Here is a 25,984-nt window from a genome sequence, read left to right on the forward strand (position 1 = left end):
AACATGTGAAAAAAGTCAAAGAAAACTGCCCCATTCAGCTGCACACATACGTTTGTCTGAAAAACCGCTTTCCCTTGAACGTAGAGCGCTGAGAGTTGCGGAATCGCATTTTCAGCGCCAGAGAAGCACAATGCAGAGAGCACACTGCACCGAGGCAGGAAACGAGCCAGTTCGATGAAAAATGATGAAAGTTGATTTTGTTATGCGAATTTTCAAGAAATGTCACTGTTTTCATGTTTCTTATCAATTTTTGCACTTTGATGAAAAAAATCATATTTCATATCAAAATTCATATTTTATATGACTTTCCTATGTTTCTTATGAATTTCGTCATTTCAAAGTAAACAATCACATTTCATATCATAGTCGACCCCAAACATGTGAAAAAAGTCAAAGAAAACTGCCCCATTCAGCTGCACACATACGTTTGTCTGAAAAACCGCTTTCCCTTGCTCGTTGAGCGCTGAGAGTTGCGGAATCGCATTTTCAGCGCCAGAGAAGCACAATGCAGAGAGCACACTGCAGCGAGGCAGGAAACGAGCCAGTTCGATGAAAAATGATGAAAGTTGATTTTGTTAAGTGAATTTTCAAGAAATATCACTGTTTTAATGTTTCTTATCAATATTTACACTTTGATGAAAAAAATCATATTTCATATCAAAAATCATATTTTTTTTGACTTTCCGATGTTTCTTATGAATTTTGTCATTTTATAGTAAACAATCACATTTCATATCATAGTCGACCCCAAACATGTGAAAAAAGTCAAAGAAAACTGCCCCATTCAGCTGCACACATACGTTTGTCTGAAAAACCGCTTTCCCTTGCTCGTAGAGCGCTGAGAGTTGCGGAATCGCATTTTCAGCGCCAGAGAAGCACAATGCAGAGAGCACACTGCACCGAGGCAGGAAACGAGCCAGTTCGATGAAAAATGATGAAAGTTGATTTTGTTAAGTGAATTTTCAAGAAATGTGACTGTTTTCATGTTTATTATCAATTTTTGAACTTTGATGAAAAAAATCATATTTCATATCAAAATTCATATTTTTTATGACTTTGCTATGTTTCTTATGAATTTTGTCATTTTAAAGTAAACATTCACATTTCATATCATAGTCGACCCCAAACATGTGAAAAAAGTCAAAGAAAACTGCCCCATTCAGCTGCACACATACGTTTGTCTGAAAAACCGCTTTCCCTTGCTCGTTGAGCGCTGAGAGTTGCGGAATCGCATTTTCAGCGCCAGAGAAGCACAATGCAGAGAGCACACTGCACCGAGGCAGGAAACGAGCCAGTTCGATGAAAAATGATGAAAGTTGATTTTGTTAAGTGAATTTTCAAGAAATATCACTGTTTTCATGTTTCTTTTCAATTTTTGCACTTTGATGAAAAAAATCATATTTCATATAAAAAATCATATTTTTTTTGACTTTCCTATGTTTCTTATGAATTTTGTCATTTTATAGTAAACAATCACATTTCATATCATAGTCGACCCCAAACATGTGAAAAAAGTCAAAGAAAACTGCCCCATTCAGCTGCACACATACGTTTGTCTGAAAAACCGCTTTCCCTTGCTCGTAGAGCGCTGAGAGTTGCGGAATCGCATTTTCAGCGCCAGAGAAGCACAATGCAGAGAGCACACTGCACCGAGGCAGGAAACGAGCCAGTTCGATGAAAAATGATGAAAGTTGATTTTGTTATGTGAATTTTCAAGAAATGTCACTGTTTTCATGTTTCTTATCAATTTTTGCACTTTGATGAAAAAAAATCATATTTCATATCAAATTTAATATTTTATATGACTTTCCTATGTTTCTTATGAATTTCGTCATTTTATAGTAAACAATCACATTTCATATCATAGTCGACCCCAAACATGTGAAAAAAGTCAAAGAAAACTGCCCCATTCAGCTGCACACATACGTTTGTCTGAAAAACCGCTTTCCCTTGCTCGTAGAGCGCTGAGAGTTGCGGAATCGCATTTTCAGCGCCAGAGAAGCACAATGCAGAGAGCACACTGCACCGAGGCAGGAAACGAGCCAGTTCGATGAAAAATGATGAAAGTTGATTTTGTTAAGTGAATTTTCAAGAAATATCACTGTTTTCATGTTTCTTATCAATTTTTGCACTTTGATGAAAAAAATCATATTTCATATCAAAAATCATATTTTTTATGACTTTGCTATGTTTTTTATGAATTTTGTCATTTTAAAATAATCACATTTCATATCATAGTCGACCCCAAACATGTGAAAAAAGTCAAAGAAAACTGCCCCATTCAGCTGCACACATACGTTTGTCTGAAAAACCGCTTTCCCTTGCTCGTAGAGCGCTGAGAGTTGCGGAATCGCATTTTCAGCGCCAGAGAAGCACAATGCAGAGAGCACACTGCACCGAGGCAGGAAACGAGCCAGTTCGATGAAAAATGATGAAAGTTGATTTTGTTATGTGAATTTTCAAGAAATGTCACTGTTTTCATGTTTCTTATCAATTTTTGCACTTTGATGAAAAAAATCATATTTCATATCAAAAATCATATTTTTTTTGACTTTCCTATGTTTCTTATGAATTTTGTCATTTTATAGTAAACAATCACATTTCATATCATAGTCGACCCCAAACATGTGAAAAAAGTCAAAGAAAACTGCCCCATTCAGCTGCACACATACGTTTGTCTGAAAAACCGCTTTCACTTGCTCGTAGAGCGCTGAGAGTTGCGGAATCGCATTTTCAGCGCCAGAGAAGCACAATGCAGAGAGTACACTGCAGCGAGGCAGGAAACGAGCCAGTTCGATGAAAAATGATGAAAGTTGATTTTGTTATGTGAATTTTCAAGAAATGTCACTGTTTTCATGTTTCTTATCAATTTTTGCACTTTGATGAAAAAAAATCATATTTCATATCAAATTTAATATTTTATATGACTTTCCTATGTTTCTTATGAATTTCGTCATTTTATAGTAAACAATCACATTTCATATCATAGTCGACCCCAAACATGTGAAAAAAGTCAAAGAAAACTGCCCCATTCAGCTGCACACATACGTTTGTCTGAAAAACCGCTTTCCCTTGCTCGTAGAGCGCTGAGAGTTGCGGAATCGCATTTTCAGCGCCAGAGAAGCACAATGCAGAGAGCACACTGCACCGAGGCAGGAAACGAGCCAGTTCGATGAAAAATGATGAAAGTTGATTTTGTTAAGTGAATTTTCAAGAAATATCACTGTTTTCATGTTTCTTATCAATTTTTGCACTTTGATGAAAAAAATCATATTTCATATCAAAAATCATATTTTTTATGACTTTGCTATGTTTTTTATGAATTTTGTCATTTTAAAATAATCACATTTCATATCATAGTCGACCCCAAACATGTGAAAAAAGTCAAAGAAAACTGCCCCATTCAGCTGCACACATACGTTTGTCTGAAAAACCGCTTTCACTTGCTCGTAGAGCGCTGAGAGTTGCGGAATCGCATTTTCAGCGCCAGAGAAGCACAATGCAGAGAGCACACTGCAGCGAGGCAGGAAACGAGCCAGTTCGATGAAAAATGATGAAAGTTGATTTTGTTATGCGAATTTTCAAGAAATGTCACTGTTTTCATGTTTCTTATCAATTTTTGCACTTTGATGAAAAAAATCATATTTCATATCAAAAATCATATTTTTTTTGACTTTCCTATGTTTCTTATGAATTTTGTCATTTTATAGTAAACAATCACATTTCATATCATAGTCGACCCCAAACATGTGAAAAAAGTCAAAGAAAACTGCCCCATTCAGCTGCACACATACGTTTGTCTGAAAAACCGCTTTCACTTGCTCGTAGAGCGCTGAGAGTTGCGGAATCGCATTTTCAGCGCCAGAGAAGCACAATGCAGAGAGTACACTGCAGCGAGGCAGGAAACGAGCCAGTTCGATGAAAAATGATGAAAGTTGATTTTGTTAAGTGAATTTTCAAGAAATATCACTGTTTTCATGTTTCTTATCAATTTTTGCACTTTGATGAAAAAAATCATATTTAATATCAAAAATCATATTTTTTTTGACTTTCCTATGTTTCTTATGAATTTTGTCATTTTATAGTAAACAATCACATTTCATATCATAGTCGACCCCAAACATGTGAAAAAAGTCAAAGAAAACTGCCCCATTCAGCTGCACACATACGTTTGTCTGAAAAACCGCTTTCCCTTGCTCGTAGAGCGCTGAGAGTTGCGGAATCGCATTTTCAGCGCCAGAGTAGCACAATGCAGAGCGCACACTGCAGCGAGGCAGGAAACGAGCCAGTTCGATGAAAAATGATGAAAGTTGATTTTGTTATGTGAATTTTCAAGAAATGTCACTGTTTTCATGTTTCTTATCAATTTTTGCACTTTGATGAAAAAAATCATATTTCATATCAAATTTAATATTTTATATGACTTTCCTATGTTTCTTATGAATTTCGTCATTTTATAGTAAACAATCACATTTCATATCATAGTCGACCCCAAACATGTGAAAAAAGTCAAAGAAAACTGCCCCATTCAGCTGCACACATACGTTTGTCTGAAAAACCGCTTTCCCTTGCTCGTTGAGCGCTGAGAGTTGCGGAATCGCATTTTCAGCGCCAGAGAAGCACAATGCAGAGAGCACACTGCACCGAGGCAGGAAACGAGCCAGTTCGATGAAAAATGATGAAAGTTGATTTTGTTAAGTGAATTTTCAAGAAATATCACTGTTTTCATGTTTCTTATCAATTTTTGCACTTTGATGAAAAAAATCATATTTCATATCAAAAATCATATTTTTTTTGACTTTCCTATGTTTCTTATGAATTTTGTCATTTTATAGTAAACAATCACATTTCATATCATAGTCGACCCCAAACATGTGAAAAAAGTCAAAGAAAACTGCCCCATTCAGCTGCACACATACGTTTGTCTGAAAAACCGCTTTCCCTTGCTCGTAGAGCGCTTAGAGTTGCGGAATCGCATTTTCAGCCCCAGAGAAGCACAATGCAGAGAGCACACTGCACCGAGGCAGGAAACGAGCCGGTTCGATGAAAAATGATGAAAGTTGATTTTGTTAAGTGAATTTTCAAGAAATATCACTGTTTTCATGTTTCTTATCAATTTTTGCACTTTGATGAAAAAAATCATATTTCATATCAAAAATCATATTTTTTTTGACTTTCCTATGTTTCTTATGAATTTTGTCATTTTATAGTAAACAATCACATTTCATATCATAGTCGACCCCAAACATGTGAAAAAAGTCAAAGAAAACTGCCCCATTCAGCCGCACACATACGTTTGTCTGAAAAACCGCTTTCCCTTGCTCGTAGAGCGCTGAGAGTTGCGGAATCGCATTTTCAGCGCCAGAGAAGCACAATGCAGAGAGCACACTGCACCGAGGCAGGAAACGAGCCAGTTTGATGAAAAATGATGAAAGTTGATTTTGTTAAGTGAATTTTCAAGAAATATCACTGTTTTCATGTTTCTTATCAATGTTTGCACTTTGATGAAAAAAATCATATTTCATATCAAAAATCACATTTTTTTTGACTTTCCTATGTTTCTTATGAATTTTGTCATTTTATAGTAAACAATCACATTTCATATCATAGTCGACCCCAAACATGTGAAAAAAGTCAAAGAAAACTGCCCCATTCAGCTGCACACATACGTTTGTCTGAAAAACCGCTTTCCCTTGCTCGTAGAGCGCTGAGAGTTGCGGAATCGCATTTTCAGCGCCAGAGAAGCACAATGCAGAGAGCACACTGCACCGAGGCAGGAAACGAGCCAGTTCGATGAAAAATGATGAAAGTTGATTTTGTTATGTGAATTTTCAAGAAATGTCACTGTTTTCATGTTTCTTATCAATTTTTGCACTTTGATGAAAAAAATCATATTTCATATCAAAATTCATATTTTATATGACTTTGCTATGTTTCTTATGAATTTCGTCATTTCAAAGTAAACAATCACATTTCATATCATAGTCGACCCCAAACATGTGAAAAAAGTCAAAGAAAACTGCCCCATTCAGCTGCACACATACGTTTGTCTGAAAAACCGCTTTCCCTTGCTCGTAGAGCGCTGAGAGTTGCGGGATCGCATTTTCAGCGCCAGAGAAGCACAATGCAGAGAGCACACTGCACCGAGGCAGGAAACGAGCCAGTTCGATGAAAAATGATGAAAGTTGATTTTGTTAAGTGAATTTTCAAGAAATATCACTGTTTTCATGTTTCTTATCAATTTTTGCACTTTGATGAAAAAAATCATATTTCATATTAAAAATCATATTTTTTTTGACTTTCCTATGTTTCTTATGAATTTTGTCATTTTATAGTAAACAATCACATTTCATATCATAGTCGACCCCAAACATGTGAAAAAAGTCAAAGAAAACTGCCCCATTCAGCTGCACACATACGTTTGTCTGAAAAACCGCTTTCCCTTGCTCGTAGAGCGCTGAGAGTTGCGGAATCGCATTTTCAGCGCCAGAGAAGCACAATGCAGAGAGCACACTGCACCGAGGCAGGAAACGAGCCAGTTCGATGAAAAATGATGAAAGTTGATTTTGTTAAGTGAATTTTCAAGAAATATCACTGTTTTCATGTTTCTTATCAATTTTTGCACTTTGATGAAAAAAATCATATTTCATATCAAAAATCATATTTTTTATGACTTTGCTATGTTTCTTATGAATTTTGTCATTTTAAAGTAATCACATTTCATATCATAGTCGACCCCAAACATGTGAAAAAAGTCAAAGAAAACTGCCCCATTCAGCTGCACACATACGTTTGTCTGAAAAACCGCTTTCCCTTGCTCGTAGAGCGCTGAGAGTTGCGGAATCGCATTTTCAGCACCAGAGAAGCACAATGCAGAGAGCACACTGCACCGAGGCAGGAAACGAGCCAGTTCGATGAAAAATGATGAAAGTTTATTTTGCTAAGTGAATTTTCAAGAAATGTCACTGTTTTCATGTTTCTTATCAATTTTTGCACTTTGATGAAAAAAAATCATGTTTCATATCAAAATTCATATTTTATATGACTTTCCAATGTTTCTTATGAATTTCGTTATTTCAAAGTAAACAATCACATTTCATGTCATAGTCGACCCCAAACATGTGAAAAAAGTCAAAGAAAACTGCCCCATTCAGCTGCACACATACGTTTGTCTGAAAAACCGCTTTCCCTTGCTCGTAGAGCGCTGAGAGTTGCGGAATCGCTTTTTCAGCGCCAGAGAAGCACAATGCAGAGAGCACACTGCAGCGAGGCAGGAAACGAGACAGTTCGATGAAAAATGATGAAAGTTGATTTTGTTATGTGAATTTTCAAGAAATATCACTGTTTTCATGTTTCTTATCAATTTTTGCACTTTGATGAAAAAAATCATATTTCATATCAAAAATCATATTTTTTTTGGCTTTCCTTTGTTTCTGATGAATTTTGTCATTTTATAGTAAACAATCACATTTCATATCATAGTCGACCCCAAACATGTGAAAAAAGTCAAAGAAAACTGCCCCATTCAGCTGCACACATACGTTTGTCTGAAAAACCGCTTTCCCTTGCTCGTAGAGCGCTGAGAGTTGCGGAATCGCATTTTCAGCGCCAGAGAAGAACAATGCAGAGAGCACACTGCACCGAGGCAGGAAACGAGCCAGTTCGATGAAAAATGATGAAAGTTGATTTTGTTAAGTGAATTTTCAAGAAATGTCACTGTTTTCATGTTTATTATCAATTTTTGCACTTTGATGAAAAAAATCATATTTCATATCAAAAATCATATTTTTTATGACTTTGCTATGTTTCTTATGAATTTTGTCATTTTAAAGTAAACAATCACATTTCATATCATAGTCGACCCCAAACATGTGAAAAAAGTCAAAGAAAACTGCCCCATTCAGCTGCACACATACGTTTGTCTGAAAAACCGCTTTCCCTTGCTCGTAGAGCGCTGAGAGTTGCGGAATCGCTTTTTCAGCGCCAGAGAAGCACAATGCAGAGAGCACACTGCACCGAGGCAGGAAAAGAGCCAGTTCGTTGAAAAATGATGAAAGTTGATTTTGTTATGTGAATTTTCAAGAAATATCACTGTTTTCATGTTTCTTATCAATTTTTGCACTTTGATGAAAAAAATCATATTTCATATCAAAAATCATATTTATTTTGGCTTTCCTATGTTTCTTATGAATTTTGTCATTTTATAGTAAACAATCACATTTCATATCATAGTCGACCCCAAACATGTGAAAAAAGTCAAAGAAAACTGCCCCATTCAGCTGCACACATACGTTTGTCTGAAAAACCGCTTTCCCTTGCTCGTAGAGCGCTGAGAGTTGCGGAATCGCATTTTCAACGAGAGAGAAGCACAATGCAGAGAGCACACTGCACCGAGGCAGGAAACGAGCCAGTGCGATGAAAAATGATGAAAGTTGATTTTGTTAAGTGAATTTTCAAGAAATGTCACTGTTTTCATGTTTATTATCAATTTTTGCACTTTGATGAAAAAAATCATATTTCATATCAAAAATCATATTTTTTATGACTTTGCTATGTTTCTTATGAATTTTGTCATTTTAAAGTAAACAATCACATTTCATATCATAGTCGACCCCAAACATGTGACAAAAGTCAAAGAAAACTGCCCCATTCAGCTGCACACATACGTTTGTCTGAAAAAACGCTTTCCCTTGCTCGTAGAGCGCTGAGAGTTGCGGAATCGCATTTTCAACGAGAGAGAAGCACAATGCAGAGAGCACACTGCACCGAGGCAGGAAACGAGCCAGTGCGATGAAAAATGATGAAAGTTGATTTTGTTAAGTGAATTTTCAAGAAATGTCACTGTTTTCATGTTTATTATCAATTTTTGCACTTTGATGAAAAAAATCATATTTCATATCAAAAATCATATTTTTTATGACTTTGCTATGTTTCTTATGAATTTTGTCATTTTAAAGTAAACAATCACATTTCATATCATAGTCGACCCCAAACATGTGACAAAAGTCAAAGAAAACTGCCCCATTCAGCTGCACACATACGTTTGTCTGAAAAAACGCTTTCCCTTGCTCGTAGAGCGCTGAGAGTTGCGGAATCGCATTTTCAGCGCCAGAGAAGCACAATGCAGAGAGCACACTGCACCGAGGCAGGAAACGAGCCAGTTCGATGAAAAATGATGAAAGTTGATTTTGTTACGTGAATTTTCAAGAAATGTCACTGTTTTCATGTTTCTTATCAATTTTTGCACTTTGATGAAAATAATCATATTTCATATCAAAATTCATATTTCTGATGACTTTCCTATGTTTCTCATGAATTTTGGCAATTTAATGTAAACAATCACATTTCATATCATAGTCGACCCCAAACATGTGAAAAAAGTCAAAGAACAATGCCCCATTCAGCTGCACACCTCCGTTTCTCTGAAAAACCCCTTTCCCTTGTTCGTAGAGCGCTGAGAGTTGCGGAATCGCATTTTCAGTGCCAGAGGAGCACTCTGCGCCGAGGCAGGAAACGAGCCAGTTCGATGAAAAATCCAGTCAAATCCCAAACCCAGACCACAGAGCACTTAATCTGAGCCAAAAGGCCAAGAAGCAATAAAATTTTATCTCCTCTGCTTAACGGACAGCCTCAGGCCACACCTATACAGGCATGCGTAAAGTCACATACGCAAATAAGACCCAACTCCTGTAAACCACCCATTTAACATTGAAGCATACTCAGCTTTGCCAGAGCAAAGTTCATAAAAATACATTAAATTCATTGATGTTGTGTAGGATCGCTTCTGAGGCTTTTTAGCTAGGATCTATTGTATTCACTGGTCTGGCTTTTTGGCCTTGGTCTGGGTTCACGTTACAATCCTTAGTCTGGCCTTGAGAAGGTGAATGGTTAGGAATAGATAGGATTTGGATTGGAAAAAAAATCTGTTCTAATATGTTAAATATCTCATATGTCCTCTATATTAAAGGTCCTCTATATTATAGATACGTCCTCTATATGTTCCTCTCCACGGGTTGGTCAGGCAGCTGTGCCTTGAACTTATGGTGTGATTTTAAATCTTTTATTAATAAACAATTTGTGAAACGTTAACGGTTATATGCAAAATAAAATATATATTTAAATCATGCATCACATTTTATTATATCCTCATACTCTTTTTTGCGATCTGAAAATTATATTTTAGTATTATAGTATAAGTCCCAGGATTCATTCTGATTCTCGCGGCCGCAGACCGCGTGTTGGTGTCGGATGGTACTCTTCTACCTTCTGAAACAATGATATGAAGCAACAGATGTATGTGGTCGAGAACTTGTGGCAGGTGTCTTGGGGGGAAAATGCTCAAGAACTTTTTGGTATATAAGAAAGGAAACGCTCCGACATTTTCCAGGAAGAAATCCAGGGGTCAACATGATGGTTCATGGTAAGAAAAAAACTTGGTGAAATTATAAGGCATTTCTTTTCTCTTAAAAACATTGTTTCAATAAACACTTTTTGTATTCTCAGCTATAAAGGTTCAAGCCGACGTTCATAGGGTACCCGAATTTCAGGGTAAGCTTTTTCTATTCATTTCTCTTTAATTTTAACTCTTCTGTACTTTTTTAAATATGTTTTTCTCTTTAATAAAGTTACCGCGGAAGAACTAGAGGGTATTAGCCTCAGTCAGACTGAACCAGGTACCGTATCTCTCTCTCTGTGTATTTTGCCATCTGTTATATATAGCTCTGGTAAAAAACTTTTTCCTACACGCGCCAGATTTTACACGCGGCATAAATCCTGATGAGTTTTCCAGAGAGCCGGGGAACGACAGCCTCGTGGAGGATCTGGATTTAATTCTAACAGGGGCTTCACCCGTGAGGACTTCGCCAGCGATCTCACGAGATCGACGTGTTCAGCACGCTCCTCCGAGAAGCGGAGACGCGGCGATCGAAATATTACAGACTCCGACACCGCGAGTCGCGAGCGTGACGCCCGTCTTAAAAGCCTGCGACGCGCCCCGGCGAGCGAAGGGACTGAAATTCGTCAGTAAGAGCGCATCGACAGTGAAAAGGTTGTTTACAGGTATGTATTTTTATCTTGGATATTTACTTTTCATAAATATATATATGTATAGGGGGTCGTTAATCGTTCTTCTAACCCCATACAGACCCGGCCAAATCACCCACGTGTTCGACCAGGGAAGCGGGGCGTATGATTAACGGTGTGTTTTATGCGTGTGTGTGTGAAAATACGAGTCTTCTTTTTTTAAAAAAAAACAGTGTGTGAATACGTTTTTGTGATACGAGCCTTATTTTTAAAAACAATCAGAGACTGAATCGGAGAACACCCCCAAACCGAATCAGGAAGCGGAGCGACGACGGAGAGAACGTGGTTAGAGCTCTGTTTAAGCGCAGGTTTCCTCAGCGACGGTTTAACGGTATGTTGTTTATATATATATATTTAGATTACATTTCTTCTTTATATACCTATACCTTTATATACATATACCTAACAGGGAAGTGAGACCCGAACGGTTCCTACGGCCGAGAATTCCGCAGCCTCTCCGCCGGCGTCGTGACGGAGCATTATTGCGTCTCGCCGAAATAACGAGCGATTTCATTCGCGATCTTATTCGTGACTACAGTGCCACGTTTTCTAACGCGTGTGAAAAGGTTTTGAGTGAAATGTTTTGAATGAAATGTTTTGAATGTATGTTCGCCTCGGTATATATTTTTGACGTTGTGATTGCAAGGTTATAGATAGGAGGTAATTATATAATAAAATTGTGCATGAAAAAATAAAAAATCATTTAACCCCTGAGTTGTGACATTTTATTTAGCCCCTCGTTCAAAGTAAAAAGCATACAAAACAGAAAACATATAAAATAAATACATATATCATTAAAAAATAAAAAAATGGATGAGACATTAGACAGGGTCCTTGCTGAATTAAGGTTAAGCGTGGAAGGGCTAAGGCTTATCCCGCCCTCCTTTCGCATAGACGCACGGCAGGAGGTATACGATAATACGGCCGTGTTTCGGCAAGATCCTCTACAGGCGATAGAAAATGCCATCCTCAGTTTAAATAGATCCGATAATCCGTTTATGGAAATCGAGGCCGCTATTCGTTCTATAAACACGAAAGCGGGGGAGAGAGAGGAAGAAGGAGGGGCGGCGGGCCATGGGAGAGAATTGAGAGAAGGAGAGGGTGGGGAAGAGGATGAAAGAGAGATGCGGGTGGGAGGAGTGGCTGGAGAGGGTGGGGAAGAGGCTGAAAGAGAGATGCGGGTGGGAGGAGGAGGGTCTGGAGAGGACGAAAGAGAGATGCATGCGGGGGGAGGGGTTGGAGAGGGTGGGGAAGAGGATGAAAGAGAGGTGCAGGTGGGAGGAGGAGGATGCGGTATGGGCGAAGACAAGGAGCGACGTACACCCGATGAAAGAGAAATCAATGTCATGACTCACGAGAATTTTAACGCCATAAAAATGAGACGCGTGTTATTGATCCCGCCGACGGGAGACGTGCCGGATATCGCTATGTTTTATCAAAACGTGATCAGCCTCATTCGAGAATCGGTTGAGGATGCGAGAACCATAGCAGAACGGGGGGACGTGGTGCAGATGAGCGTAGAGGGGGAAAATGTAAGAGTTCACGCGTCGGTAGTCGTCGATGAGACGGGCGGAAACATTCTACCCGTTTTTGAAGATATGCTCGATCACTTAGTACAGTCGAACATGGGCGTTGTGGCGAGCGAACAAGCGGAGCTGATAGTTCAGGTGGTGCGGAACCCTAAAGGCAGTGGGAAACGTAAGCTGGAGAAAACTTTAGACGGCGAGATCGTACGTAAGAAAAGACAACATCTGTACGTTACAAAGGAGCGCGGAGATCAGCTCTGCTTCGCCATCAGTCTAGCTCACACGTGTAACGAGGGATTCACAGACTGGCAGTGCGAGAGACGCGCTAGAGAGTGGCAGCGCGCTGTCGGTTTGGATGAGCGGACGCCCGTCGGCTTCGGTGACGTGCAGAAATTCGAAGAGTTGTTAAATCGTAAAATCTAACATCCTCTACCATTTTGAAACGGATTTCCCCGACCGCTCCCGAACTTTATTTTTACAGTATAACCATTATTACGGGATAAAAAGCCTCAAAGCGTTTATAGGCGCGTTTCGTCTGTAATTATTGTTACAAGGGTTTTGATTGTTCCTACACGCATTATTGTCGAGGTTATTGTCATATATGCAACGACGGGGCGTGCCCCAGGCAAGAGCACATTCCTGTAGAATGCACCGACTGTCTTAGAAAGTGTTGTTCCCTGGTGTGTTATGCCCGTCACAAAGAAGGTAAGAGGAACGTTGTAACGGGGAGGACGGTCAGTCTCTGTGAGCTCGTTAAAAAATGCGCCAGATGCGGCAGGTGTTACAACGCGGGATTAGACGCTCGTGTAGGAAACGGTCATCGTTGCGCTAAGGCGAAATGTAAAATCTGCGGGGAGAGGTTATCGAGGGAGTCGTGAGCGCCGACTGTCCCGATTAGATTTTTTATGACTTTGAAACGTTCGCCGATGAGAAAGGCGTGCACGTTCCTTTTCTGGTGTATGCAAAAACGTTGAAAGCTGAAGAGAGGTGGTTTTACGGTCGGGACTGCGTTAAACATTTTCTTATGCATTTCAGAAACGAACGCTACAGACGTAACGTTTTTATCGCTCACAATGCCAAAGGGTTCGAGGCCTATCTGGTTTTGAGCGGTATGCTGAAAGAGGGGTTATCGCCACGGTGTATTCTCATGACGGGGAGTAAAGTCCTCAGTTTTGAGGACCCTCATTATGAGCTGAAATTTATAGACTCTCTGTCTTTCCTACCCATGCGTCTTAGCGATTTCCCAAAAGCCCTAGGTTTCGCCAATCAGAGCAAGGGGTATTTTCCTCATAAATTCAGCTCGGCGGAGCGTCTCGAGTACGTAGGACCCTTCCCTCCCCCCTCTGTTTATGCTGTAGAGCACATGTCGGAGCGTGAACGTCAGGATTTTCATGAATGGTACACCAAGGCCGTGCACGGCGTTTTTAACTTAGGAAGGAAGCTCTGCGTTATTGTAAAAACGACGTGATCATACTCTCCCTGGGCTGTATCAAATTCAGAGACCAGTTTTTCGGAGAGACGTGGGTGGACCCGTTCGGTTCGATCACCATAGCGTCAGCCTGTATGAAAGTGTTTATCACGAATTATATGACCCCTAAGACGTTGGCCATACCCTGTCCCTACGGTTACGCTCAGACGTGTAAAATGGCTAGAATGGGTCATGGTGAAAGAAAAAATCTTTATACAGCACACAGCACACTCTATCTTTATACATCACACTCTAAATATAGGGGAAAAGCAGATCGGTCCTTTTTTTGTAGACGGTTACGCTGAGATCGACGGGCAAAAATACGCGTGGGAATATCACGGGTGCTTTCAATGTGTTTCCATCCGGCAGAGACGTGCCCATTGAGAGGCGAAAAAATCTTGCGAGCGCGTCAAAGAGTTTCTCTGTATGTTTAATCCTCCAGAGCCTCTGACCCCTTGTGACGCTCTTTATGGAGGACGAACGAGCTCTCTTAAGCTGAGACACACGGCGGGGCCCGGGGAAAAGGTGTTGTACGTAGACGTAACCTCTCTGTATCCTTACGTTAACAGCGTATGCACTTACCCTTTAGATCATCCTACGATCATATACAAAGATTTCGGAGACCCTAGAAACTACTTCGGTCTTATCAGAGCCACAGTCTAACCGCCTCGCGGTCTCTTTTTCCCCGTTTTACCGTACAAAAGCAAGAACGGTAAATTAATATTTCCTCTATGTCGCACGTGCGCAGAATCCTGCATGCAGAATGACCCTTGCTCGCACGACGATGATGCCAGAGCGTTGACGGGTGTGTGGGTTACTGTAGAATTTAACAAAGCCTTGGAGATGGGTTACAGAGTAGCTAAAATCACTGAGGTTTGGCACTTTGATAAAACCAGCTCTGTGTTCACCGGGTACGTACACGCGTTTTTAAAAGGAATGCAGGAAGCTTCCGGTTATCCGCCCGATGCTGTGGATCGGGACAGCAGGGAGAGGTATGTCAGAGAGTATATGGAACATCAGGGGATCCGTTTAGACCCCGAAAAGATAGAGGTGAATCCTGTCAAGAGACAGGTGGCTATACTCTGTCTCAATAGCCTTTGGGGAAAGTTTGCTCAGAGAGACAATCTGCTCCACACCGAGATAGTCTCGGAACCTGAAACATTTTTCAACCATCTGTTTTCCAGTAAATATGTGGTCGAGTATTTTGATATTCTGGATGATCGGAGAGCGTTGATCAGGTGGAGATACGGCGAGCGTTGCGTTCAGCCTCCGGGTAAAACGAGTAACGTCTTCATAGCGGCGTTCACAACGGTGTACGTGCATCTCAAGATGTACAACTACCTGGAAAGGTTGAGGGAGAGGGTTCTGTACACCGACACGGACAGTTTGATTTATGTGGTGAAGGAGGGGGAGATGTCTTTAGAATTGGGAAATTACCTAGGCGAGCTGACCGACGAATTGGACAGGGACAGCATACAAGAGTTTGTGTCCGCGGGGCCCAAGACCTACGCCTATCAGACGAAGGATAAAAAAAAAAGTGGTGATGCGCGTCAAAGGCATCACGCAGACCCTAGAATGCTGCGAGAGGGTCAGCTTTGACAGCGTCAGAGATCTGGTGGAGGATTACTTAAGGATCTCCGGGGAGGCGGGGGTTATCGAGATTCCTCAGCAGGGGATAACTCGTGATAAAATGGGCTTCTCGTTAAAAAACTCGTCATTTCAGAAAAAGCTTCGGGTTGTATATGACAAAAGACGACTCTTTCCAGACGGTACTACTCTACCGTTCGGATATTAACCGAATATAATTTATAGAGGAGCAAATAAATAAAATGTCGCATCTCGATGTTATAGAAGAAACAGATTTCGAACACAGGTTCGTCTGTCCTTTCTCTTGTATGATAGCAGGCCCTAGCGGGTGTGGGAAAACCTATTTTGTGAAAAGCGTATTGGAAAATTGTGAGAGTGTCATGAACGTAGTCCCCGAAAACATTGTGTGGGTCTACACTTCTTACCAGCCTATGTACGATGAATTGCAAAAGATGAATAAAAAGATTAAATTTGTCAAAGGGTTTCTTGATTCTTTCGAAGATGAAAGCCTGTTTCCTCACGACTTAAACCATTTGATCAGTCTGGACGACGTCATCTTTCAAGCGTCCGAGCATCCTGAAGTGGTTAAAATTTTCACTCAGTACAGTCATCACAGAAACATGAGCGTCATGATGCTGACTCAGAACGTGTTTCAGCGAGGTAAGCACAACCGTACCATCAGCCTGAACTGTAATTATCTGGTAATGTTTAAAAACCCTCGGGATAAACTACAGGCAAGCGTATTAGCCCATCGGATCTTTCCCTCACAAAACGGTTATTTCCTGGAAAGCCTCGAAGATGCTACGAGAGATCCTCACGGCTATTTAATCGTTGACCTCACCCCGACGTGTCCAGATCGCTACAGGCTGAGGACCGGGCTGCTTCCTCATCAGAGATCGATAGTGTACATCCCAAAAACCTAAGGCATGTCGTCTCGTATAAAAAGGAACGCTCCCTTGCTCGCCGCTCTGTATCACGCCGGCCCCGGGAAACGTAAAGACATTCTCGAACACTGCTCTCACGACTTTATCAGAACGTTGTGTGAGATCTCTTTAAACCTTCTCAAGGGTAACATCCCATTAACCCCTTCTCAATACAAAAAACTCAAAAAGTGGAGAAAAATTATCAGGCTGTTGGCAGATGAAAAAACCTGTTTAAAGAGCAAACGCAGGGTTCTGAAGAAACAGACGGGCGGGTTTCTTTTACCTTTGCTCTCGACCGTCATACCTCGGATCGGGAATCTTATCGGAGGACTCTCTAGTAGACAGTAAAAAAAAAAAATGACTGAAGAAAGCTCAGAAAATGTTTCTCGTCTCTCCCCGTCGATTAAACGGTATGACACGACCTACGGTCAGAGAAACGGCCGAAGACGATTTGGACGGTAAAATGAGGGAGGTATTAAATGAACAAGGGTTGAGTTCTTATGAAAAAATAAAAAAATACGACGCTTTGCTGCGGAGATATTTGACGTTGCTGAAGCAGGATCAACGAGACGAGCGCAGGGTTACTCAGACGTTACGGGGAGAAACGTGGATGGAGAGGAGGAGGAGGAGGAGGAGGGGGATGCATGACCCCCCTGCTGGGCGCGCTTCTCTGCCTCGAAGCGCACAAAGCGCGCGCGCGTCCGATTAAAAACACATCGCGAAAGCACCTCGGAGAAGAAGAATCCGTCGTCATCCCCACCTTGGATCACGCCCTCGGAGCCTCGCGCTTCTAAGAAGCTCAGGAGCAGAAAACGAATCATTCTGTCCCCTCGGTGGATAGAGTATTAACAATAATAATAGACAGAGACAGTTATTTCATCAATAAAGAGGTTTATGAGACGAATCATTATGCGTACAGTCTTTCATTTTCACAACTTGTTTTCATAAGTCGATAAAGAACAACAACGCTGCCCCCCTCTTTTATTTTTAACCCCACATTTTTTCACAAAATCACGCACCATAATATCATTTTTTATAACATCCTTGTAGTACAGAGACAATACTTGTTCGAAAGATAAGCCTCTGGCTCGGTGGTAAAGATAATAGACACAATGCTGATCGCATATGGTGTGTCCCGTGTCCCGTGTGATACTTGATGTTTTCGGAGCGTTTTTCCAAAAACTCCAGGATGGTCGAGGGGAAGTACCAGAATTCAGGAGATGATCCGTAAGAGTCGAAAAAGGTAGCTTCCCCATCTTTTTCCAGGGTTAAAGCCAGCCAGTGTTCCCTGGGCATGTGAGAAGGATGCGTGTTGACCACGAAATATGCGGGGCGTGTGAAGGAAGCGCTCAGAGAGGGTAAGTGGTCGGAAGCCCACACGCCGCAAAACACTTTTCCTGGAAGACGATGTAAAAGACTCTCTAACTGAAGATTATCCATGATTTCTTAACGTTTTAGTAATAATCCACCAGCACTTGCATTTTAGCGTCTATTTCTAGAATAGAATCGTAACAAGCGTAGACGATAAGAATGGTCGTGTTCGGTAGAGGCACTCTGAATCTCATCTCCAGTCTCAAATTACCGTTCGATACGACCGACAACTCCGTCGTTGTCGTCGGCGGGGTTGAGATTAAACGCGAACAGAGCGTAGCCGGCGTTAAAATCCTCGCGGTTAATACACAGAGATAAATCTTTAAGATGTCTCCCGGTAGACATGAACATGTTGTAAAACTCTCTGACGGATTGTCGGTTGTTAAATTGCGGCTGGAAAGCCTTGGAGGGGATCTGTCGACCGTCCTGACACAGAGCCAAGTATTCCACGTCGTTATGTACAAAGTTAAAAGGGGACAGGTCTCTTCTCCCCGTGAAGGCTTCGTGATGCACCATACCTAAAACCACGTATTTAGGAGTGGTTCCGAGAAAGAGATTCTCCTGGTTGCATATCCTAGAGTTTGCCGGTACAGAGTATGTTTTCACGATGACGCGCAAGAGGGGGTAGAGAGCGTTGGCTTTCATCAGGCCCGCGGTGTGCCCCAGCTGCATGGCGGGGGCTACGGTCGTTTTTTTCACAAAAAGAGACGCTCCCAGCACGTTCAGTTGGAATCCGGAGTCACGCGTTCCCATGAGACAGAACGCGTCGCTGGTGCGTGTCAGTTTGACTCTCAGGTCGATCGAGTTCAATAAAAGCCTCTCGCAGAAAAATATGTCGGCGTGAAGAGGCCCGAGCAGGTGTACTTCTCTCGAATTGCTCGTGAAATCGGCTCTCCTGTTTAATCCTTTGTTCGGGCCATTAACGACTGTTATAGAATCGACCGATCCAGAAGTGTCTTTGTAGAATAGACCCGCCGTGAATTGGCTTTCGAGCGTATCGCGTGAAAAGTTGAGCAGAGTCTCGATCACTGCTTGATAGGGATGCGTGGCGCTCGATTGTGATATTAAACAATCCCCTAGAATGACGTCGCATTGACCGTATATTGTATTCAGAGGGTAATTGATAAGCCCTACGGCTACGCCGTCAGCCACGTCCGTTCCGTCGGCGTTAGTGATTTTCACACGGAGATGCAGCAGGGTGTCGTTCAGATCCAAATACTTTTCCCCATCTCCGGGGATGAAAAACTCGATGGGTCCCGTGTCAGTGATGACCGAGATGGGGGAGATTTCGTTGTAAATTTTATCTTCGATCGAAAGCTGAGTCATAGGCGCTGAAAATAGATCCAGCTCGCGCAGCGTGCACTCGGGGGATTTGTGATGCAAGAGAGCCATTTGTTTTGATTTCGTCGGTTAAAATATATCAGAGCTCCGGGAGGGTTTCCTCTTCGCGCGAGCGCTTCTTGCGACTGTTTTCTTCTTCTTACCAGATGAGCGTTTATTAGAACTCGACGAGAGATGCTCCCCTGGAGGTCGTTTCCTCACCCTTCGTGACAAAACCACGATGCCCCCCGACACCTCTTGTTTTTTTTCCCCCATGACTCTACCGAACGCGTCTGTGGCGATACGGGCGGCCGTAAGATGGGGTTTAGCTATTTTGAAACCTTTTTTCATCCGAGGAGATACAAAACGAAACAGCCATTTTATTTTATTTTTTTTATTCCGTTCTCGGCCATCGTTGCTTCGTCCTCTCCGGCCGGAGATTGAATGAAGGTTGTGTTAAAGGATGAGTTTATATATATATATTTATACACCGTATGTTTTCGGTCTAAAGTGAAGCGTCATGATGACCTTCCCGAAGGTGAATTCTACCTCTCGGTTCTGATCCGTCTTTATCTCGACCTTTATGTTCTCAATGTGACGTTTACTCGCCGGTAAATAATACGGCAGGTCGAAACGCGTCGTGACTACGTCCCCGTACGTTCCACGCACGTCGACCACCCTCATCAACGGGGCGTAAGCGTCGCCTATCAGTTGAGGGTGAACGGCGTCGCAGTAACAGAACATGTGATAAAATCACACTCGTAGATCGGAGGGATGATCAGCCAACTTCCTGTCGAATTTGAACCATTCTCAGGGTTTCAGGCCCATAATGTAAGCGAGCGATGGGTAAAATTGCACGTGAGTCTGACCGCCCGCTTGAAAATCGAATTTCCTCAGGTAATTGTTGTATGACAGGTAAATATCAGAGTTGATTTTTCTAAACGACGCATCCATTTCCATTTTGAACTGTCCCAGGTTAGCGAAAAACCCCGTCGGGAATTTGTGACGACGCACCTCGCTCTTCGCCCCCGGCGTTTTGGCTTTAAACTTATATTCATAATAGGCATGTTTTTCAGGAACGGTATACCACATATGAGGATAGGTAATCTCTGTCATGGCGACCTCCCATTCACCTTCCAGATCGATATGCTGGGCTAGGTCCACGCGGTAACTGGAGATTTTGTTATCTTTAAAAACATTGAGGCTGGCGTTGGATGGCAGGGTGATGTAAAAATGTCCTTGCTTCGGCCCATACATGACTGCGAAATGATGAACCCTCGGGCCAATTTTTCCACCGTACAAAGACCCTCTTTTCACCCCCGACCGTACGTCTCTTCAGAATCTCCTCCACGTGGTAGACTTTGTCGCGGCCCATTTTTACTTTTTGCATCTCGGCCTCGTAGAAGGTGCCTCGGATGGGTTCTCCGTCGTAATCTTTCAGTCTGTACACCGGAGGGAGGCGCTCGGACACGGAAAAAATCTCGTCCGTAAAACTCTGTTCGTATTTTTTATCAAACACCCCTCTTGATATCCTGACGAGATCCCCAATCTGGAAACCCATCTTTAATCTAGCCTTCTGGAGCGGCGGCTTACCGTACAGGTTCCTAATCACAAGCTCGACGTTCTCCTGGGTCACCTTCTCCGACGCCATTTTAATGCTGCTGTGATGAGCTTTATTGTAGCTTTTCACCAAGTCCTGCAACACGTCGATGTATCGCAGTGTGTTGTTAGCTGTGAAAAATCTCCACATTCTACCTTTTAAAGTACGATTAAATCTTTCGACCACCGAAGCTTTGAGATCGCTGAATGTGGAAAAATGCACGATGTTGTGTTTTTTCATCGAATCCTTGAAAGCCTTGTTAAAAAATTCTTTTCCTGCGTCGGTCAAAAACTTTCGGTTTGTGTAGAGTATAAGCGTCCTGTTCTGATAAAAAATCTTTTACCCTTTCCACAGACGGCCCTTCATAGTCTTTCTACCCCGCCGAAGCTACCGGGGTCAGCCGGATCGTAATATACTTATTTCATCGAACGTTTCTCGGCCATGGCTGAACCCGAAATGAGGCGTGGATTGAGATTCTTTTATTCAAATTCTTTTTATACACATGCGGGGGGTGAGATTCGATTCAATTTATTTTGTATAGCTCCTTTTACAACATACATTGTAAGGGGACAATGAATATTAATAATAAAAATAACTAATTAACTAGAAATAAGAATGAATTATTAAATTCAATAATTAGATTATTTTACCCCTAACGAAAAAAAACACACCCTAGGATGGAATAAGGAAGAAACGGAGAAAGGGGAGACTTTATTCAACTTTTATTTTTTTTAATACACACAGAGAGAGGGGAGTCTCTTTATTCACCGTTTATTTTTTTTTAATACACACGGAGAGGGGAGTCTCTTTATTCACCATTTTTTTTTAATACACAGAGAGAGGGGAGACTCTTTATTCAACTTTTATTTTTTTTAATACACACACACACACACACACGTTATTCATGTTTTATCATAAATAAAATCTGAACCAGGATTGAAGGATCCAGAGTACCGCATATCGCAACGTGTATTTTTTTTAATTCATCCAAAATGTTTACAGGGTGACTCATTCGCACGAGTACGCTCGTAACATCGACAAACAGAGTGTAAAACGTTATAAGATGCCACGCTCGGACTTGTCTTTCGTCAGTCCGTTTAAGATTTTTATAAAGCAACCCGATAAATCGGATTTGCTCAAGATAGCGGCGTTGTGTACCAAGACGTTCCACGGTGTCTGAGTCGAGCTGTTCCGTACATTTTCTTGCATGTTTTCCAGTCTCTCAAAGTCAGCGTCGCCGGGAAAACTCTTTGAAAAGACTCTGTTCTCGATAGAGCATCTCATGAGTTCTATCAGCCGAGAGACGTCCGTCGTATCAGGTTCGATCACAGGTTTTCTCCAGTAATGCCCCATTTTCAAAAACTATATACACATACGTGTCAGCAATAAAATCAAACTACATGCGTATATAATAGATAGCAGCACTGAATATATAAATAATATAGAATAAAATCAAACTACATACGTATCGACAAAAACATATAAGAGATAGAGGAATAACACACTGAATAAAATCAAGTTAACGGAGATACCGGCAATCGATGATTAGCTTTTCGAAACGTTCCATTCTCTCCTCGTCAGGCGTGATATCATCGTACATTCGGTAGATGCGGTCGTAGATCGATCCTCCTGATTTATAGCCCAGCAAAAGAGTCACCGTCATCGTGCTAATGTCCTCGCTCCCGTACGGATCACAAAATCCGTAGCTGTTCATATATTTCTCAACGGCTCTGATGAATAGAGGGTTCCACAGCCTCTGCACCAGACCGTGAAAGCAGGTCTGGAAGACGTCGTCCGGCGGATCAAGCAAACACGTGTGCTGTCTCTGGCTAGGATGTCTGATCCGACAGCTGTTGCATTTCTCTTCAGCGTACAATGTCAAGTCCTGTTGAGTAAATGAAGCACAGCTGATTCCAGACATTTGAAAAACTCGATCCACTACAACCAGTGTGAGAGCGGGGCATCGGGGTCATCCGATTCGCAGGACACATTCTCGTCAGAAGGACCGTTCTGAACCTCCATCCCCGCAGGACCCTCACCTGCATACCCGGAAACGACGACGACCTCCTCATGCCCCGAGATGGTGGATTCCTCAGAGCGAGTGGGTGAAAGCTGTTGCGAGGACTGAGGGGTCGCGGGAGGGGTTGGTGGTAAAGGAACGGGGTAACTGTCCTCCGGAGATGAAGGAGGATCGAACACCTCTTCCTCTATATCTTCTGACACCTTCGGCATGAGCCGGGTAGGCCTGATTCTCTTAAGCACACGCTTGCAGCCGGGGTCCATTTTTCTCTTTCTATCTCTCTCTTTCGCTCTTCTCCTCTCTCGTTCAAGTCTTCTTTTATACTAATGATGCACCGTTTTCTGATGTAAAATGAAGGAGAAAAAAATTACTTACTTACTTACTTACTTATCAAACTATGTCTGCATTCAACCCGACCTGTTCCCTAGCCTATCTTCGCCTCCTTCTGCTCACCACTGTCAGTTGTTGCTCGTCAACCTTTCCCCACCCTTTCTCCACTCAACCAACCCAAGGGGCCGGCCTTACCCTCATCGAGCATTGTGTTTCTCCGACAAGGGTTTCCTGGTGTTGCTCGCCTTTTTTTCCTTCATAGCTCTGGTTTCTCTTAAGTCACGCATAAATCTTTTGCTTTTTGCTAAAGATTTCCGTGGAGCGGAACATCAATGAGTTTGATGTATTTTTATGAGCTTTGCTCTAGCAACACTGTTTATGCTTCAGTGTTAAATGGGTAGTTTCCAGGAGTTGGGTCTTATTTGGTTATGTGACTTTATGCATGCCTATAAAGGTGTGGCCTGAGACTGTTTGTTAAGCAGAGGAGATAAAAGTTTATTGCTTCTTGGCCTTTTGGCTAAGATCAAGTGTTCTCTGGTCTGGTTTTGGGCTTTGACTGGGTTTGAGAAGGAGAATAGATGTAATGGGGTTTGTGTAGGATCGCTTCTCAGGCTATTTAGCTAGGATCTATTGTGTTCACTGCTCTGGATTTTTGGCCTTGGTCTGGGTTCACGTTACAATCCTTAGTCTGGCCTTGAGAAGACTAAAAATACCAAAATTCAAATTTATATCACTTTCCTATGTTTCTCATGAATTTTGGTATTGTAAAGTTGGTATTTTAAATCACATTTCATTTCATAGTTGACCCCAAACATGTTAAATAAGTCAAAGAAAATTGCCCCATTCAGCTGCGCACATGCGTCTGTCTGAAAAACCCCTTTCCCTTGCTCGTAGAGCGCTGAGAGTTGCGGAATCATATTTTCAGCGCCAGAGAAGCACAATGCAGAGAGCACACCATTCACCTTCTCAAGGCCAGATTAAGGATTGTAACAAGAACCCAGACCAAGGCCAAAAAGCCAGAGCAGTGAACACAATAGATCCTAGCTAAAAAGCCTGAGAAGCGATCCTACACAACATCAATGAGTTTGATGTATTTTTATGAGCTTTGCTCTGGCATAGCTGTGTATGCTTCAATGTCAAATGTCTAGTTTCCAGGAGTTGGGTCTTATTTGCTTATGTGACGTTATGCATGCTTGTATAGGTGTGGCCTGAGGCTGTCTGTTAAGCAGAGGAGACAAAAGTTTATTGCTTCTTGGCCTTTCAGTTAAGATCAAGTGTTCTCTGGTCTGGTTTGGGGCTTTGACTGGGTTTGAGAAGGAGAATAGAAGGAATGGGGTTTGTGTAGGATCGCTTCTCAGGCTTTTTAGCTAGGATCTACTGTGTTCACTGGTATGGCTTTTTGGCCTTGGTCTGGGTTCACGTTACAATCCTCAGTCTGGCCTTGAAAAGACTAAAAATACCAAAATTCATATTTTTATCACTTTCCTATGTTTCTCATGAATTTTGGTATTTTAAAGTAATCAGTCACATTTCACATCATAGTTGACCCCAAACGTGAAAAAGTCAACGAAAACTGCCCCATTCAGCTGCACATATACGTTTGTCTGAAAAACCGCTTTCCCATGCTCGTAGAGCGCTGAGACTTGCAGATTCACATTTTCAGCGCCAGAGAAGCACAATGCAGAGAGCACACTGCGTCGAGACAGGAAACGAGCCAGTTCGTTGAAAAATGTTGAAAGTGAATTTTCATGGAATATCACTCTTTCCATGTTTCTTATGAATTTTTGCACTTTGATGAAAAAAATCATATTTCATATCAAAATTCATATTTTTTATGACTTTCCTTTGTTTCTTACGAATTTTGGCATTTTAAGGTAAACAATCACATTTCATATCATAGTCGACTCCAAACGTGAAAAAAGTAAAAGAAAACTGCCCCATTCAGCTGCATACATGAGTTTGTCTGAAAAAACGCTTTCCCTTGCTTGTAGAGCACTGAGACTTGCGGAATCGCATTTTCAACGCCAGAGAAGCACACTGCGCCGAGGCAGGAAACGAGCCAGTTCAATGAAAAATGATGTCTATTCTCCTTCTCAAATCCAGTCAATGCCCAAACCCAGACCAGACCTTAATCTGAGCCAAAAGGCCAAGAAGCAATAAACTTTTATTTCCTCTGCTTAATGGACAGCCTCAGGCCACACCTATACAGGCATGCATAAAGTCACATAAGCAAATAAGACCCAACTCCTAGAAACTACCCATTTGACATTGAAGCATACACAGCTTTGCCAGAGCAAAGCACATAAAAGTACATCAAACTCATTGATGTTCCTCTCCACAGAAAACATTACTAAAAGGCGAAAGATTAATGCATGACTTAAGAGAAACCAGAACTAAAAAGGAAAAAAAGGCAAGCAGCACCAGGAAACCCTTGTCGGAGAAACACAATGCTCGATGAGGGTAAGGCTGGCCCCTTGGGTTGGCTGAGTGGAGAAAGGGCGGGGAAAGGTTGACGATTGACGATCCGCAGAGCGGACATAACAAGCCTCTTTTCCGGCTCCCAGCACTAAAAATCTGTTTCATATAGAGGACGTATCAGATATTAATCTGATATGAACAGATTTTGTTTTTTCAATCCAAATCCTACACATATCCATACCTAACCATTCGCCTTCTCAAGGCCAGACTAAGGATTGTAATGTAAATCCAGACCAAGGCCAAAAAGCCAGACCAGTTAACACAATAGATCCTAGCTAA

General features: G+C 41.7%; 2 non-coding genes across 2 annotated transcripts; one reads left to right on the forward strand and one right to left on the reverse strand.

Moving 5' to 3' along the window:
* The first annotated feature begins 23,486 nt into the window (after nt 1-23,486).
* LOC131365311 (U5 spliceosomal RNA) lies at nt 23,487-23,601 on the forward strand. The gene has a single exon (XR_009206617.1). It is a non-coding gene; the product is annotated as a U5 spliceosomal RNA (small nuclear RNA).
* A 1,908-nt stretch (nt 23,602-25,509) lies between these two features.
* On the reverse strand, nt 25,510-25,623 carry LOC131365314 (U5 spliceosomal RNA). The gene has a single exon (XR_009206620.1). It is a non-coding gene; the product is annotated as a U5 spliceosomal RNA (small nuclear RNA).
* Between the last annotated feature and the right edge of the window lie 361 nt (nt 25,624-25,984).

The sequence above is a fragment of the Hemibagrus wyckioides genome, linkage group LG14, assembly GCF_019097595.1.
Source record: "Hemibagrus wyckioides isolate EC202008001 linkage group LG14, SWU_Hwy_1.0, whole genome shotgun sequence".
Lineage (NCBI taxonomy): Eukaryota > Metazoa > Chordata > Actinopteri > Siluriformes > Bagridae > Hemibagrus > Hemibagrus wyckioides.